This window comes from Rhipicephalus microplus, unplaced genomic scaffold (assembly GCF_043290135.1).
Source record: "Rhipicephalus microplus isolate Deutch F79 unplaced genomic scaffold, USDA_Rmic scaffold_58, whole genome shotgun sequence".
Lineage (NCBI taxonomy): Eukaryota > Metazoa > Arthropoda > Arachnida > Ixodida > Ixodidae > Rhipicephalus > Rhipicephalus microplus.
Genome location: NW_027464631.1, coordinates 242,995 through 255,691, shown reverse-complemented (window position 1 = coordinate 255,691; position 12,697 = coordinate 242,995). Strand labels below are relative to the sequence as shown.

Sequence of the window (12,697 nt, the reverse complement as noted above, 5' to 3'; positions counted from 1 at the left end):
ATAAATGTTCTGACGGGGGGGAGAGTGGAGCACGACTGTCTCCGTGGCGCAATTGGCTGGCGCGATCGGCTGTTAACCGAAAGGTTGGAGGTTCGAGCCCACTCGGTGGTGGTGCGGCGCTTTTTTTTCTTTGGGCTGAGTGCTTTGAAGATATGTTGTAATGGTGGTGAGAGTGGAGCAGGACTGTCTCCGTGGCACAATTGGCTAGCGAGATCGGCTGTTAACCGACAGGTTCGAGGTTCAAGCCCTCCCGGGAGTGGTGTGTTGCTTTTTTCTTTGCGCTGATAGCTTTGAAGATATGTTCTGATGGTGGTGGGAGTGGAGCACGACTGTCTCCGTGGCGCAATCGGCTAGCGCGTTCGGCTGTTAACCGAAAGGTTGGAGGTTCGAACCCTCCCGGGAGTGGTGTGTTGCTTTTTTTCTTTGCCCTTATAGCTTTGAAGATATGTTCTGATGGTGGTGAGAGTGGAGCACGACTGTATCCGTGGCGTAATTGGCTAGCGCGATGGGCTGTTAACAGAAAGGTTGGAGGTTCGAGCCCACCCGATGGTGGTGCGGCGCTTTTTTTTCTTTGGGCTGATAGCTCTGAAGAAATGTTCTGACGATGGTGAGAGTGGAGCAGGACTGTCTCCGTGGCGCAATTGGCTAGCGCGATTGGCTGTTAACCGAAACGTTGGAGGTTCGAGCCCACCCGATGGTGGTGCGGCGCTTTTTTTTCTTTGGGCTGATAGCTCTGAAGAAATGTTCTGACGGTGGTGAGAGTGGAGCCGGACTGTCTCCGATGCGGAAGTGGCTAGCGCGATCGGCTGTTAACCGAAATGTTGGAGGTTCGAGCCCTCCCGGGAGTGGTGTGTTGCTTTTTTCTTTGCGCTGATAGCTTTGGAGATATGTTCTGTTGGTGGTGAGAAAGGAGCATGACTCTCTCTGTGGCGCAATTGGCTAGCGCGATCGGCTGTTAACCAAAAGGTTGGAGGTTCGAGCCCACCCGGTGGTGGTGCGGCGCTTTTTTTCTTTGGGTTGATAGCTCTGAAGATATGTTCTGGTGGTGGTGAGAGTGGAGCACGACTCTCTCCGTTGCACAATTGGCTAGCGCGATCGGGTGTTAACCAAAAGGTTGGAGGTTTGAGCCCACCCGGTGGTGGTGCGGCGCTTTTTTTCCTTTGGGCTGATAGCTCTGAAGAATTGTTCTGACGGTGGTGAGAGTGGAGCATGACTGTCTCCTTGGCGCAATTGGCTAGCGCGATCGGCTGTTAACCGAAAGGTTTGAGGTTCGAGCCCTACCGGGAGTGGTGTGTTGCTTTTTTCTTTGCGCTGATAGCTTTGAAGATATGTTCTGATGGTGGTGAGAGTGGAGCACGACTCTCTCCGTGGCGCAATTGGCTAGCGCGATGGGCTGTTAACTGAAAGGTTGGAGGTTCGAGTCCACCCAGTAATGGTATGTTGCTTTTTTTTTCTTTGGGCTGATAGCTTTAAAGATATGTTCTGATGGTGGTGAGAGTGGAGCAGGACTGTCTCCATGTCGCAATTGGCTAGCGCGATCGGCTGTTAACCGAAAGTTTGGAGGTTCCAGCCCACCTGGTGGTGGTGCGGCGCTTTTTTTTCTTTGGGCTGTTAGCTCTGAAGAAATGTTCTGTCGGTGGTGACAGTGGAGCACGACTGTCTCCGTGGCACAATTGGCTAGCGCGATTGGCTGTTAACCGAAAGGTTGGACGTTCGAGCCCACCCGATGGTGGTGCGGCGCTTTTTTTCTTTTGGCTCATAGCTCTGAAGAAATGTTCTGACGGTGGTGAGAGTGGAGCACGACTGTCTCCTTGGCGCAATTGGCTAGCACGTTCGGCAGATAACCGAAAGGTTGGAGGTTCGAGCCCACTCGGTGGTGGTGCGGCGCTTTTTTTCTTTGGGCTGATACCTTTGAAGATATGTTCTGATGGTGGTGAGAGTGGAGCAGGACTGTCTCCGTGGCGCAATTGGCTAGCGAGATCGGCTGTTAACCGAAAGGTTCGAGGTTCAAGCCCTCTCGGTAGTGGTGTGTTGCTTTTTTCTTTGCGCTGATAGCTCTGAAGAAATGTTCTGTTGGTGGTGAGAGTGGAGCACGACTGTCTCCGTGGCGTAATTGGCTAGCGCAATGGGCTATTAACCGAAAGGTTGGACGCTCGAACCCACCCGGTGGTGGTGCGGCACTTTTTTTCCTTTGGGCTTATAGCTCTGAAGAAATGTTCTGACGGTGGTGAGAGTGGAGCACGACTGTCTCCGTGGCGCAATTGGCTAGCGCGATGGGCTATTAACCGAAAGGTTGGAGGTTCGAGCCCACCCGGTGGTGGTGCGGCGCTTTTTTTTCTTTGCCCTGATAGCATTGAAGATATGTTCTGTTGGTGGTGAGAAAAGAGCACGACTCTCTCCGTGGCGCAATTGGCTAGCGCGATCGGCTGTTAACCGAAAGGCTGGAGGTTCGAGCTCTCCCGGGAGTGGTGTGTTGCTTTTTTTTGCGCTGATAGCTTTGAATATATGTTCTGATGGTGGTGGGAGTGGAGCACGACTGTCTCCGTGGCGCAATCGGCTAGCGTGATCGGCTGTTAACAGAAAGGTTGGAGGTTCGAGCCCACTCGGTGGTGGTGCGGCGCTTTTTTTCCTTTGGGCTGATAGCTCTGAAGAAATGTTCTGACGGGGGGGAGAGTGGAGCACGACTGTCTCCGTGGCGCAATTGGCTGGCGCGATCGGCTGTTAACCGAAAGGTTGGAGGTTCGAGCCCACTCGGTGGTGGTGCGGCGCTTTTTTTTCTTTGGGCTGAGTGCTTTGAAGATATGTTGTGATGGTGGTGAGAGTGGAGCAGGACTGTCTCCGTGGCGCAATTGGCTAGCGAGATCGGCTGTTAACCGACAGGTTCGAGGTTCAAGCCCTCCCGGGAATGGTGTGTTGCTTTTTTCTTTGCGCTGATAGCTTTGAAGATATGTTCTGATGGTGGTGGGAGTGGAGCACGACTGTCTCCGTGGCGCAATCGGCTAGCGCCATCGGCTGTTAACCGAAAGGTTGGAGGTTCGAACCCTCCCGGGAGTGGTGTGTTGCTTTTTTTCTTTGCCCTTATAGCTTTGAAGATATGTTCTGATGGTGGTGAGAGTGGAGCACGACTGTCTCCGTGGCGTAATTGGCTAGCGCGATGGGCTGTTAACTGAAAGGTTGGAGGTTCGAGCCCACCCGATGGTGGTGCGGCTCTTTTTTTTCTTTGGGCTGATAGCTCTGAAGAAATGTTCTGACGATGGTGAGAGTGGAGCAGGACTGTCTCCGTGGCGCAATTGGCTAGCGCGATCGGCTGTTAACCGAAGGGTTGGCGGTTCGAGCTCTCCCGGGAGTGGTGTGTTGCTTTTTTTTGCGCTGATAGCTTTGAAGATATGTTCTGATGGTGGTGGAAGTGGAGCACGACTATCTCCGTGGCGCAATTGGCTAGCGCGACCGGCTGTTAACCGAATAGTTGGAGGTTCAAGCCCACCCGGTGGTGGTGCGGCGCTTCTTTTTCTTTGGGCTGATAGCTCTGAAGAAATGTTCTGACGGGGAGGAGGGTGGACCACGACTGTCTGCGTGGCGCAATTGGCTGGCGTGATCGGCTGTGAACCGAAAGGTTGGAGGTTCGAGACCACTCGGTGGTGGTGCGGCGCTTTTTTTTCTTTGGGCTGATAGCCTTTAAGATATGTTCTGATGGTGGTGAGAGTGGAGCAGGACTGTCTCCTTGGCGTAATTATCTAGCGCGATGGGCTGTTAACTGAAAGGTTGGAGGTTCGAGCCCACCCGATGGTGGTGCGGCTCTTTTTTTTCTTTGGGCTGATAGCTCTGAAGAAATGTTCTGACGATGATGAGAGTGGAGCAGGACTTTCTCCGTGGCGCAATTGGCTAGCGCGATTGGCTGTTAACCGAAAGGTTGGAGGTTCGAGCTCTCCCGGGAGTGGTGTGTTGCTTTTTTTTGCGCTGATAGCTTTGAAGATATGTTCTGATGGTGGTGGAAGTGGAGCACGACTATCTCCGTGGCGCAATTGGCTAGCGCGACCGGCTGTTAACCGAATAGTTGGAGGTTCAAGCCCACCCGGTGGTGGTGCGGCGCTTCTTTTTCTTTGGGCTGATAGCTCTGAAGAAATGTTCTGACGGGGAGGAGGGTGGACCACGACTGTCTCCGTGGCGCAATTGGCTGGCGCGATCGGCTGTGAACCGAAAGGTTGGAGGTTCGAGCCCACTCGGTGGTGGTGCGGCGCTTTTTTTTCTTTGGGCTGATAGCCTTTAAGATATGTTCTGATGGTGGTGAGAGTGGAGCAGGACTGTCTCCGTGGCGTAATTGGCTAGCGCGATGGGCTGTTAACTGAAAGGTTGGAGGTTCGAGCCCACCCGATGGTGGTGCGGCTCTTTTTTTTCTTTGGGCTGATAGCTCTGAAGAAATGTTCTGACGATGATGAGAGTGGAGCATGACTGTCTCCTTGGCGCAATTGGCCAGCGCGATCGGCTGTTAACCGAAAGGTTGGAGGTTCGAGCCCTACCGGGAGTGGTGTGTTGCTTTTTTCTTTGCGCTGATAGCTTTGAAGATATGTTCTGATGGTGGTGAGAGTGGAGCACGACTCTCTCCGTGGCGCAATTGGCTAGCGCGATGGGCTGTTAACTGAAAGGTTCGAGTCCACCCAGTAATGGTATGTTGCTTTTTTTTTCTTTGGGCTGATAGCTTTAAAGATATGTTCTGATGGTGGTGAGAGTGGAGCAGGACTGTCTCCATGGCGCAATTGGCTAGCGCGATCGGCTGTTAACCGAAAGTTTGGAGGTTCCAGCCCACCTGGTGGTGGTGCGGCGCTTTTTTTTCTTTGGGCTGTTAGCTCTGAAGAAATGTTCTGACGGTGGTGAGAGTGGAGCACGACTGTCTCCGTGGCGCAATTGGCTAGCGAGATCGGCTGTTAACCGAAAGGTTCGAGGTTCAAGCCCTCTCGGTAGTGGTGTGTTGCTTTTTTCTTTGCGCTGATAGGTCTGAAGAAATGTTCTGTTGGTGGTGAGAGTGGAGCACGACTTTCTCCGTTGCGCAATCGGCTAGCGCGATCGGGTGTTAACCAAAAGGTTGGAGGTTCGAGCCCACCCGGTGGTGGTGCGGCGCTTTTTTTTCTTTGGGCTGATAGCTCTGGAGAATTGTTCTGACGGTGGTGAGAGTGGAGCACGACTGTCTCCTTGGCGCAATTGGCTAGCGCGATCGGCTGTTAACCTAAAGGTTGGAGGTTCGAGCCCTCCCGGGAGTGGTGTGTTGCTTTTTTCTTTGCGCTGATAGCTTTGAAGATATGTTCTGATGGTGGTGAGAGTGGAGCACGACTGTCTCTGTGGCGTAATTGGCTAGCGCAATGGGCTATTAACCGAAAGGTTGGACGCTTGAACCCACCCGGTGGTGGTGCGGCACTTTTTTTCCTTTGGGCTTATAGCTCTGAAGAAATGTTCTGACGGTGGTGAGAGTGGAGCACGACTGTCTCCGTGGCGCAATTGGCTAGCGCGATGGGCTATTAACCGAAAGTTTGGAGGTTCGAGCCAACCCGGTGGTGGTGCGGCGCTTTTTTTTCTTTGCCCTGATAGCCTTGAAGATATGTTCTGTTGGTGGTGAGAAAAGAGCACGACTCTCTCCGTGGCGCAATTGGCTAGCGCGATCGGCTGTTAACCGAAAGGCTGGAGGTTCGAGCTCTCCCGGGAGTGGTGTGTTGCTTTTTTTTGCGCTGATAGCTTTGAATATATGTTCTGATGGTGGTGGGAGTGGAGCACGACTGTCTCCGTGGCGCAATCGGCTAGCGTGATCGGCTGTTAACCGAAAGGTTGGAGGTTCGAGTCCACTCGGTGGTGGTGCGGCGCTTTTTTTCCTTTGGGCTGATAGCTCTGAAGAAATGTTCTGACGGGGGGGAGAGTGGAGCACGACTGTCTCCGTGGCGCAATTGGCTGGCGCGATCGGCTGTTAACCGAAAGGTTGGAGGTTCGAGCCCACTCGGTGGTGGTGCGGCGCTTTTTTTTCTTTGGGCTGAGTGCTTTGAAGATATGTTGTGATGGTGGTGAGAGTGGAGCAGGACTGTCTCCGTGGCGCAATTGGCTAGCGAGATCGGCTGTTATCCGACAGGTTCGAGGTTCAAGCCCTCCCGGGAGTGGTGTGTTGCTTTTTTCTTTGCGCTGATAGCTTTGAAGATATGTTCTGATGGTGGTGGGAGTGGAGCACGACTGTCTCCGTGGCGCAATCGGCTAGCGCGTTCGGCTGTTAACCGAAAGGTTGGAGGTTCGAACCCTCCCGGGAGTGGTGTGTTGCTTTTTTTCTTTGCCCTTATAGCTTTGAAGATATGTTCTGATGGTGGTGAGAGTGGAGCACGACTGTCTCCGTGGCGTAATTGGCTAGCGCGATGGGCTGTTAACTGAAAGGTTGGAGGTTCGAGCCCACCCGATGGTGGTGCGGCTCTTTTTTTTCTTTGGGCTGATAGCTCTGAAGAAATGTTCTGACGATGGTGAGAGTGGAGCAGGACTGTCTCCGTGGCGCAATTGGCTAGCGCGATCGGCTGTTAACCGAAAGGTTGGAGGTTCGAGCTCTCCCGGGAGTGGTGTGTTGCTTTTTTTTGCGCTGATAGCTTTGAAGATATGTTCTGATGGTGGTGGAAGTGGAGCACGACTATCTCCGTGGCGCAATTGGCTAGCGCGACCGGCTGTTAACCGAATAGTTGGAGGTTCAAGCCCACCCGGTGGTGGTGCGGCGCTTCTTTTTCTTTGGGCTGATAGCTCTGAAGAAATGTTCTGACGGGGAGGAGGGTGGACCACGACTGTCTCCGTGGCGCAATTGGCAGGCGCGATCGGCTGTGAACCGAAAGGTTGGAGGTTCGAGACCACTCGGTGGTGGTGCGGCGCTTTTTTTTCTTTGGGCTGATAGCCTTTAAGATATGTTCTGATGGTGGTGAGAGTGGAGCAGGACTGTCTCCGTGGCGTAATTGGCTAGCGCGATGGGCTGTTAACTGAAAGGTTGGAGGTTCGAGCCCACCCGATGGTGGTGCGGCTCTTTTTTTTCTTTGGGCTGATAGCTCTGAAGAAATGTTCTGACGATGATGAGAGTGGAGCAGGACTGTCTCCGTGGCGCAATTGGCTAGCGCGATTGGCTGTTAACCGAAAGGTTGGAGGTTCGAGCTCTCCCGGGAGTGGTGTGTTGCTTTTTTTTGCGCTGATAGCTTTGAAGATATGTTCTGATGGTGGTGGAAGTGGAGCACGACTATCTCCGTGGCGCAATTGGCTAGCGCGACCGGCTGTTAACCGAATAGTTGGAGGTTCAAGCCCACCCGGTGGTGGTGCGACGCTTGTTTTTCTTTGGGCTGATAGCTCTGAAGAAATGTTCTGACGGGGAGGAGGGTGGACCACGACTGTCTCCGTGGCGCAATTGGCTGGCGCGATCGGCTGTGAACCGAAAGGTTGGAGGTTCGAGCCCACTCGGTGGTGGTGCGGCGCTTTTTTTTCTTTGGGCTGATAGCCTTTAAGATATGTTCTGATGGTGGTGAGAGTGGAGCAGGACTGTCTCCGTGGCGTAATTGGCTAGCGCAATGGGCTGTTAACTGAAAGGTTGGAGGTTCGAGCCCACCCGATGGTGGTGCGGCTCTTTTTTTTCTTTGGGCTGATAGCTCTGAAGAAATGTTCTGACGATGATGAGAGTGGAGCAGGACTGTCTCCGTGGCGCAGTTGGCTAGCGCGATTGGCTGTTAACCGAAAGGTTGGAGGTTCGAGCTCTCCCGGGAGTGGTGTGTTGCTTTTTTTTGCGCTGATAGCTTTGAAGATATGTTCTGATGGTGGTGGAAGTGGAGCACGACTATCTCCGTGGCGCAATTGGCTAGCGCGATCGGCTGTTAACCGAAAGGTTGGAGGTTCGAGCCCACTCGGTGGTGGTGCGGCACTTTTTTTTTCTTTGGGCTGATAGCCTTTGGGATATGTTCTGATGTTGGTGAGAGTGGAGCAGGACTGTCTCCGTTGCGGAATTGGCTAGCGAGATCGGCTGTTAACCGAAAGGTTCGAGGTTCAAGCCCTCCCGGGAGTGGTGTGTTGCTTTTTTCTTTGCGCTGATAGCTTTGAAGATATGTTCTGTTGGTGGTGAGAGTGGAGCACGACTCTCTCCGTTGCACAATTGGCTAGCGCGATCGGGTGTTAACCAAAAGGTTGGAGGTTTGAGCCCACCCGGTGGTGGTGCGGCGCTTTTTTTCCTTTGGGCTGATAGCTCTGAAGAATAGTTCTGACGGTGGTGAGAGTGGAGCATGACTGTCTCCTTGGCGCAATTGGCTAGCGCGATCGGCTGTTAACCGAAAGGTTGCAGGTTCGAGCCCTACCGGGAGTGGTGTGTTGCTTTTTTCTTTGCGCTGATAGCTTTGAAGATATGTTCTGATGGTGGTGAGAGTGGAGCACGACTCTCTCCGTGGCGCAATTGGCTAGCGCGATGGGCTGTTAACTGAAAGGTTCGAGTCCACCCAGTAATGGTATGTTGCTTTTTTTTTCTTTGGGCTGATAGCTTTAAAGATATGTTCTGATGGTGGTGAGAGTGGAGCAGGACTGTCTCCATGGCGCAATTGGCTAGCGCGATCGGCTGTTAACCGAAAGTTTGGAGGTTCCAGCCCACCTGGTGGTGGTGCGGCGCTTTTTTTTCTTTGGGCTGTTAGCTCTGAAGAAATGTTCTGACGGTGGTGAGAGTGGAGCACGACTGTCTCCGTGGCGCAATTGGCTAGCGAGATCGGCTGTTAACCGAAAGGTTCGAGGTTCAAGCCCTCTCGGTAGTGGTGTGTTGCTTTTTTCTTTGCGCTGATAGCTCTGGAGAATTGTTCTGACGGTGGTGAGAGTGGAGCACGACTGTCTCCTTGGCGCAATTGGCTAGCGAGATCGGCTGTTAACCTAAAGGTTGGAGGTTCGAGCCCTCCCGGGAGTGGTGTGTTGCTTTTTTCTTTGCGCTGATAGCTTTGAAGATATGTTCTGATGGTGGTGAGAGTGGAGCACGACTGTCTCCGTGGCGTAATTGGCTAGCGCAATGGGCTATTAACCGAAAGGTTGGACGCTCGAACCCACCCGGTGGTGGTGCGGCACTTTTTTTCCTTTGGGCTTATAGCTCTGAAGAAATGTTCTGACGGTGGTGAGAGTGGAGCACGACTGTCTCCGTGGCGCAATTGGCTAGCGCGATGGGCTATTAACCGAAAGGTTGGAGGTTCGAGCCCACCCGGTGGTGGTGCGGCGCTTTTTTTTCTTTGCCCTGATAGCATTGAAGATATGTTCTGTTGGTGGTGAGAAAAGAGCACGACTCTCTGCGTGGCGCAATTGGCTAGCGCGATCGGCTGTTAACCGAAAGGCTGGAGGTTCGAGCTCTCCCGGGAGTGGTGTGTTGCTTTTTTTTGCGCTGATAGCTTTGAATATATGTTCTGATGGTGGTGGGAGTGGAGCACGACTGTCTCCGTGGCGCAATCGGCTAGCGTGATCGGCTGTTAACCGAAAGGTTGGAGGTTCGAGCCCACTCGGTGGTGGTGCGGCGCTTTTTTTCCTTTGGGCTGATAGCTCTGAAGAAATGTTCTGATGGTGGTGAGAGTGGAGCAGGACTGTCTCCATGGCGCAATTGGCTAGCGCGATCGGCTGTTAACCGAAAGTTTGGAGGTTCCAGCCCACCTGGTGGTGGTGCGGCGCTTTTTTTTCTTTGGGCTGTTAGCTCTGAAGAAATGTTCTGACGGTGGTGAGAGTGGAGCACGACTGTCTCCGTGGCGCAATTGGCTAGCGAGATCGGCTGTTAACCGAAAGGTTCGAGGTTCAAGCCCTCTCGGTAGTGGTGTGTTGCTTTTTTCTTTGCGCTGATAGCTCTGAAGAAATGTTCTGTTGGTGGTGAGAGCGGAGCACGACTTTCTCCGTTGCGCAATCGGCTAGCGCGATCGGGTGTTAACCAAAAGGTTGGAGGTTCGAGCTCTCCCGGGAGTGGTGTGTTGCTTTTTTTTGCGCTGATAGCTTTGAAGATATGTTCTGATGGTGGTGGAAGTGGAGCACGACTATCTCCGTGGCGCAATTGGCTAGCGCAATGGGCTATTAACCGAAAGGTTGGACGCTCGAACCCACCCGGTGGTGGTGCGGCACTTTTTTTCCTTTGGGCTTATAGCTCTGAAGAAATGTTCTGACGGTGGTGAGAGTGGAGCACGACTGTCTCCGTGGCGCAATTGGCTAGCGCGATGGGCTATTAACCGAAAGGTTGGAGGTTCGAGCCCACCCGGTGGTGGTGCGGCGCTTTTTTTTCTTTGCCCTGATAGCATTGAAGATATGTTCTGTTGGTGGTGAGAAAAGAGCACGACTCTCTGCGTGGCGCAATTGGCTAGCGCGATCGGCTGTTAACCGAAAGGCTGGAGGTTCGAGCTCTCCCGGGAGTGGTGTGTTGCTTTTTTTTGCGCTGATAGCTTTGAATATATGTTCTGATGGTGGTGGGAGTGGAGCACGACTGTCTCCGTGGCGCAATCGGCTAGCGTGATCGGCTGTTAACCGAAAGGTTGGAGGTTCGAGCCCACTCGGTGGTGGTGCGGCGCTTTTTTTCCTTTGGGCTGATAGCTCTGAAGAAATGTTCTGACGGGGGGGAGAGTGGAGCACGACTGTCTCCGTGGCGCAATTGGCTGGCGCGATCGGCTGTTAACCGAAAGGTTGGAGGTTCGAGCCCACTCGGTGGTGGTGCGGCGCTTTTTTTTCTTTGGGCTGAGTGCTTTGAAGATATGTTGTGATGGTGGTGAGAGTGGAGCAGGACTGTCTCCGTGGCGCAATTGGCTAGCGAGATCGGCTGTTAACCGACAGGTTCGAGGTTCAAGCCCTCCCGGGAGTGGTGTGTTGCTTTTTTCTTTGCGCTGATAGCTTTGAAGATATGTTCTGATGGTGGTGGGAGTGGAGCACGACTGTCTCCGTGGCGCAATCGGCTAGCGCGTTCGGCTGTTAACCGAAAGGTTGGAGGTTCGAACCCTCCCGGGAGTGGTGTGTTGCTTTTTTTTCTTTGCCCTTATAGCTTTGAAGATATGTTCTGATGGTGGTGAGAGTGGAGCACGACTGTCTCCGTGGCGTAATTGGCTAGCGCGATGGGCTGTTAACTGAAAGGTTGGAGGTTCGAGCCCACCCGATGGTGGTGCGGCGCTTTTTTTTCTTTGGGCTGATAGCTCTGAAGAAATGTTCTGACGATGGTGAGAGTGGAGCAGGACTGTCTCCGTGGCGCAATTGGCTAGCGCGATCGGCTGTTAACGGAAAGGTTGGAGGTTCGAGTTCTCCCGGGAGTGGTGTGTTGCTTTTTTTTGCGCTGATAGCTTTGAAGATATGTTCTGATGGTGGTGGAAGTGGAGCACGACTATCTCCGTGGCGCAATTGGCTAGCGCGACCGGCTGTTAACCGAATAGTTGAAGGTTCAAGCCCACCCGGTGGTGGTGCGGCGCTTCTTTTTCTTTGGGCTGATAGCTCTGAAGAAATGTTCTGACGGGGAGGAGGGTGGACCACGACTGTCTCCGTGGCGCAATTGGCTGGCGCGATCGGCTGTGAACCGAAAGGTTGGAGGTTCGAGCCCACTCGGTGGTGGTGCGGCGCTTTTTTTTCTTTGGGCTGATAGCCTTTAAGATATGTTCTGATGGTGGTGAGAGTGGAGCAGGTTGTCTCCGTGGCGTAATTGGCTAGCGCGATGGGCTGTTAACTGAAAGGTTGGAGGTTCGAGCCCACCCGATGGTGGTGCGGCTCTTTTTTTTCTTTGGGCTGATAGCTCTGAAGAAATGTTCTGACGATGATGAGAGTGGAGCAGGACTGTCTCCGTGGCGCAATTGGCTAGCGCGACCGGCTGTTAACCGAATAGTTGAAGGTTCAAGCCCACCCGGTGGTGGTGCGGCGCTTCTTTTTCTTTGGGCTGATAGCTCTGAAGAAATGTTCTGACGGGGAGGAGGGTGGACCACGACTGTCTCCGTGGCGCAATTGGCTGGCGCGATCGGCTGTGAACCGAAAGGTTGGAGGTTCGAGCCCACTCGGTGGTGGTGCGGCGCTTTTTTTTTCTTTGGGCTGATAGCCTTTGGGATATGTTCTGATGTTGGTGAGAGTGGAGCAGGACTGTCTCCGTGGCGGAATTGGCTAGCGAGATCGGCTGTTAACCGAAAGGTTCGAGGTTCAAGCCCTCCCGGGAGTGGTGTGTTGCTTTTTTCTTTGCGCTGATAGCTTTGAAGATATGTTCTGTTGGTGGTGAGAGTGGAGCACGACTCTCTCCGTTGCACAATTGGCTAGCGCGATCGGGTGTTAACCAAAAGGTTGGAGGTTTGAGCCCACCCGGTGGTGGTGCGGCGCTTTTTTTCCTTTGGGCTGATAGCTCTGAAGAATTGTTCTGACGGTGGTGAGAGTGGAGCATGACTGTCTCCTTGGCGCAATTGGCTAGCGCGATCGGCTGTTAACCGAAAGGTTGGAGGTTCGAGCCCTACCGGGAGTGGTGTGTTGCTTTTTTCTTTGCGCTGATAGCTTTGAAGATATGTTCTGATGGTGGTGAGAGTGGAGCACGACTCTCTCCGTGGCGCAATTGGCTAGCGCAATGGGCTGTTAACTGAAAGGTTGGAGGTTCGAGTCCACCCAGTAATGGTATGTTGCTTTTTTTTCTTTGGGCTGATAGCTTTAAAGATATGTTCTGATGGTGGTGAGAGTGGAGCAGGACTGTCTCCATGGCGCAATTGGCTAGCGC

The 12,697-nt window shown here is 53.2% G+C and overlaps 3 non-coding genes across 3 annotated transcripts; all 3 read left to right on the top strand.

The window, feature by feature from the left end:
- Nucleotides 1–328: 328 nt before the first annotated feature.
- Nucleotides 329–405, top strand: TRNAN-GUU (transfer RNA asparagine (anticodon GUU)). The gene has a single exon. It is a non-coding gene; the product is annotated as a tRNA-Asn (tRNA).
- Nucleotides 406–6,206: 5,801 nt separating this feature from the next.
- TRNAN-GUU (transfer RNA asparagine (anticodon GUU)) lies at nucleotides 6,207–6,283 on the top strand. Its single transcript has one exon. It is a non-coding gene; the product is annotated as a tRNA-Asn (tRNA).
- A 4,617-nt stretch (nucleotides 6,284–10,900) lies between these two features.
- Nucleotides 10,901–10,977, top strand: TRNAN-GUU (transfer RNA asparagine (anticodon GUU)). Its single transcript has one exon. It is a non-coding gene; the product is annotated as a tRNA-Asn (tRNA).
- The last annotated feature ends 1,720 nt before the right edge of the window (nucleotides 10,978–12,697 follow it).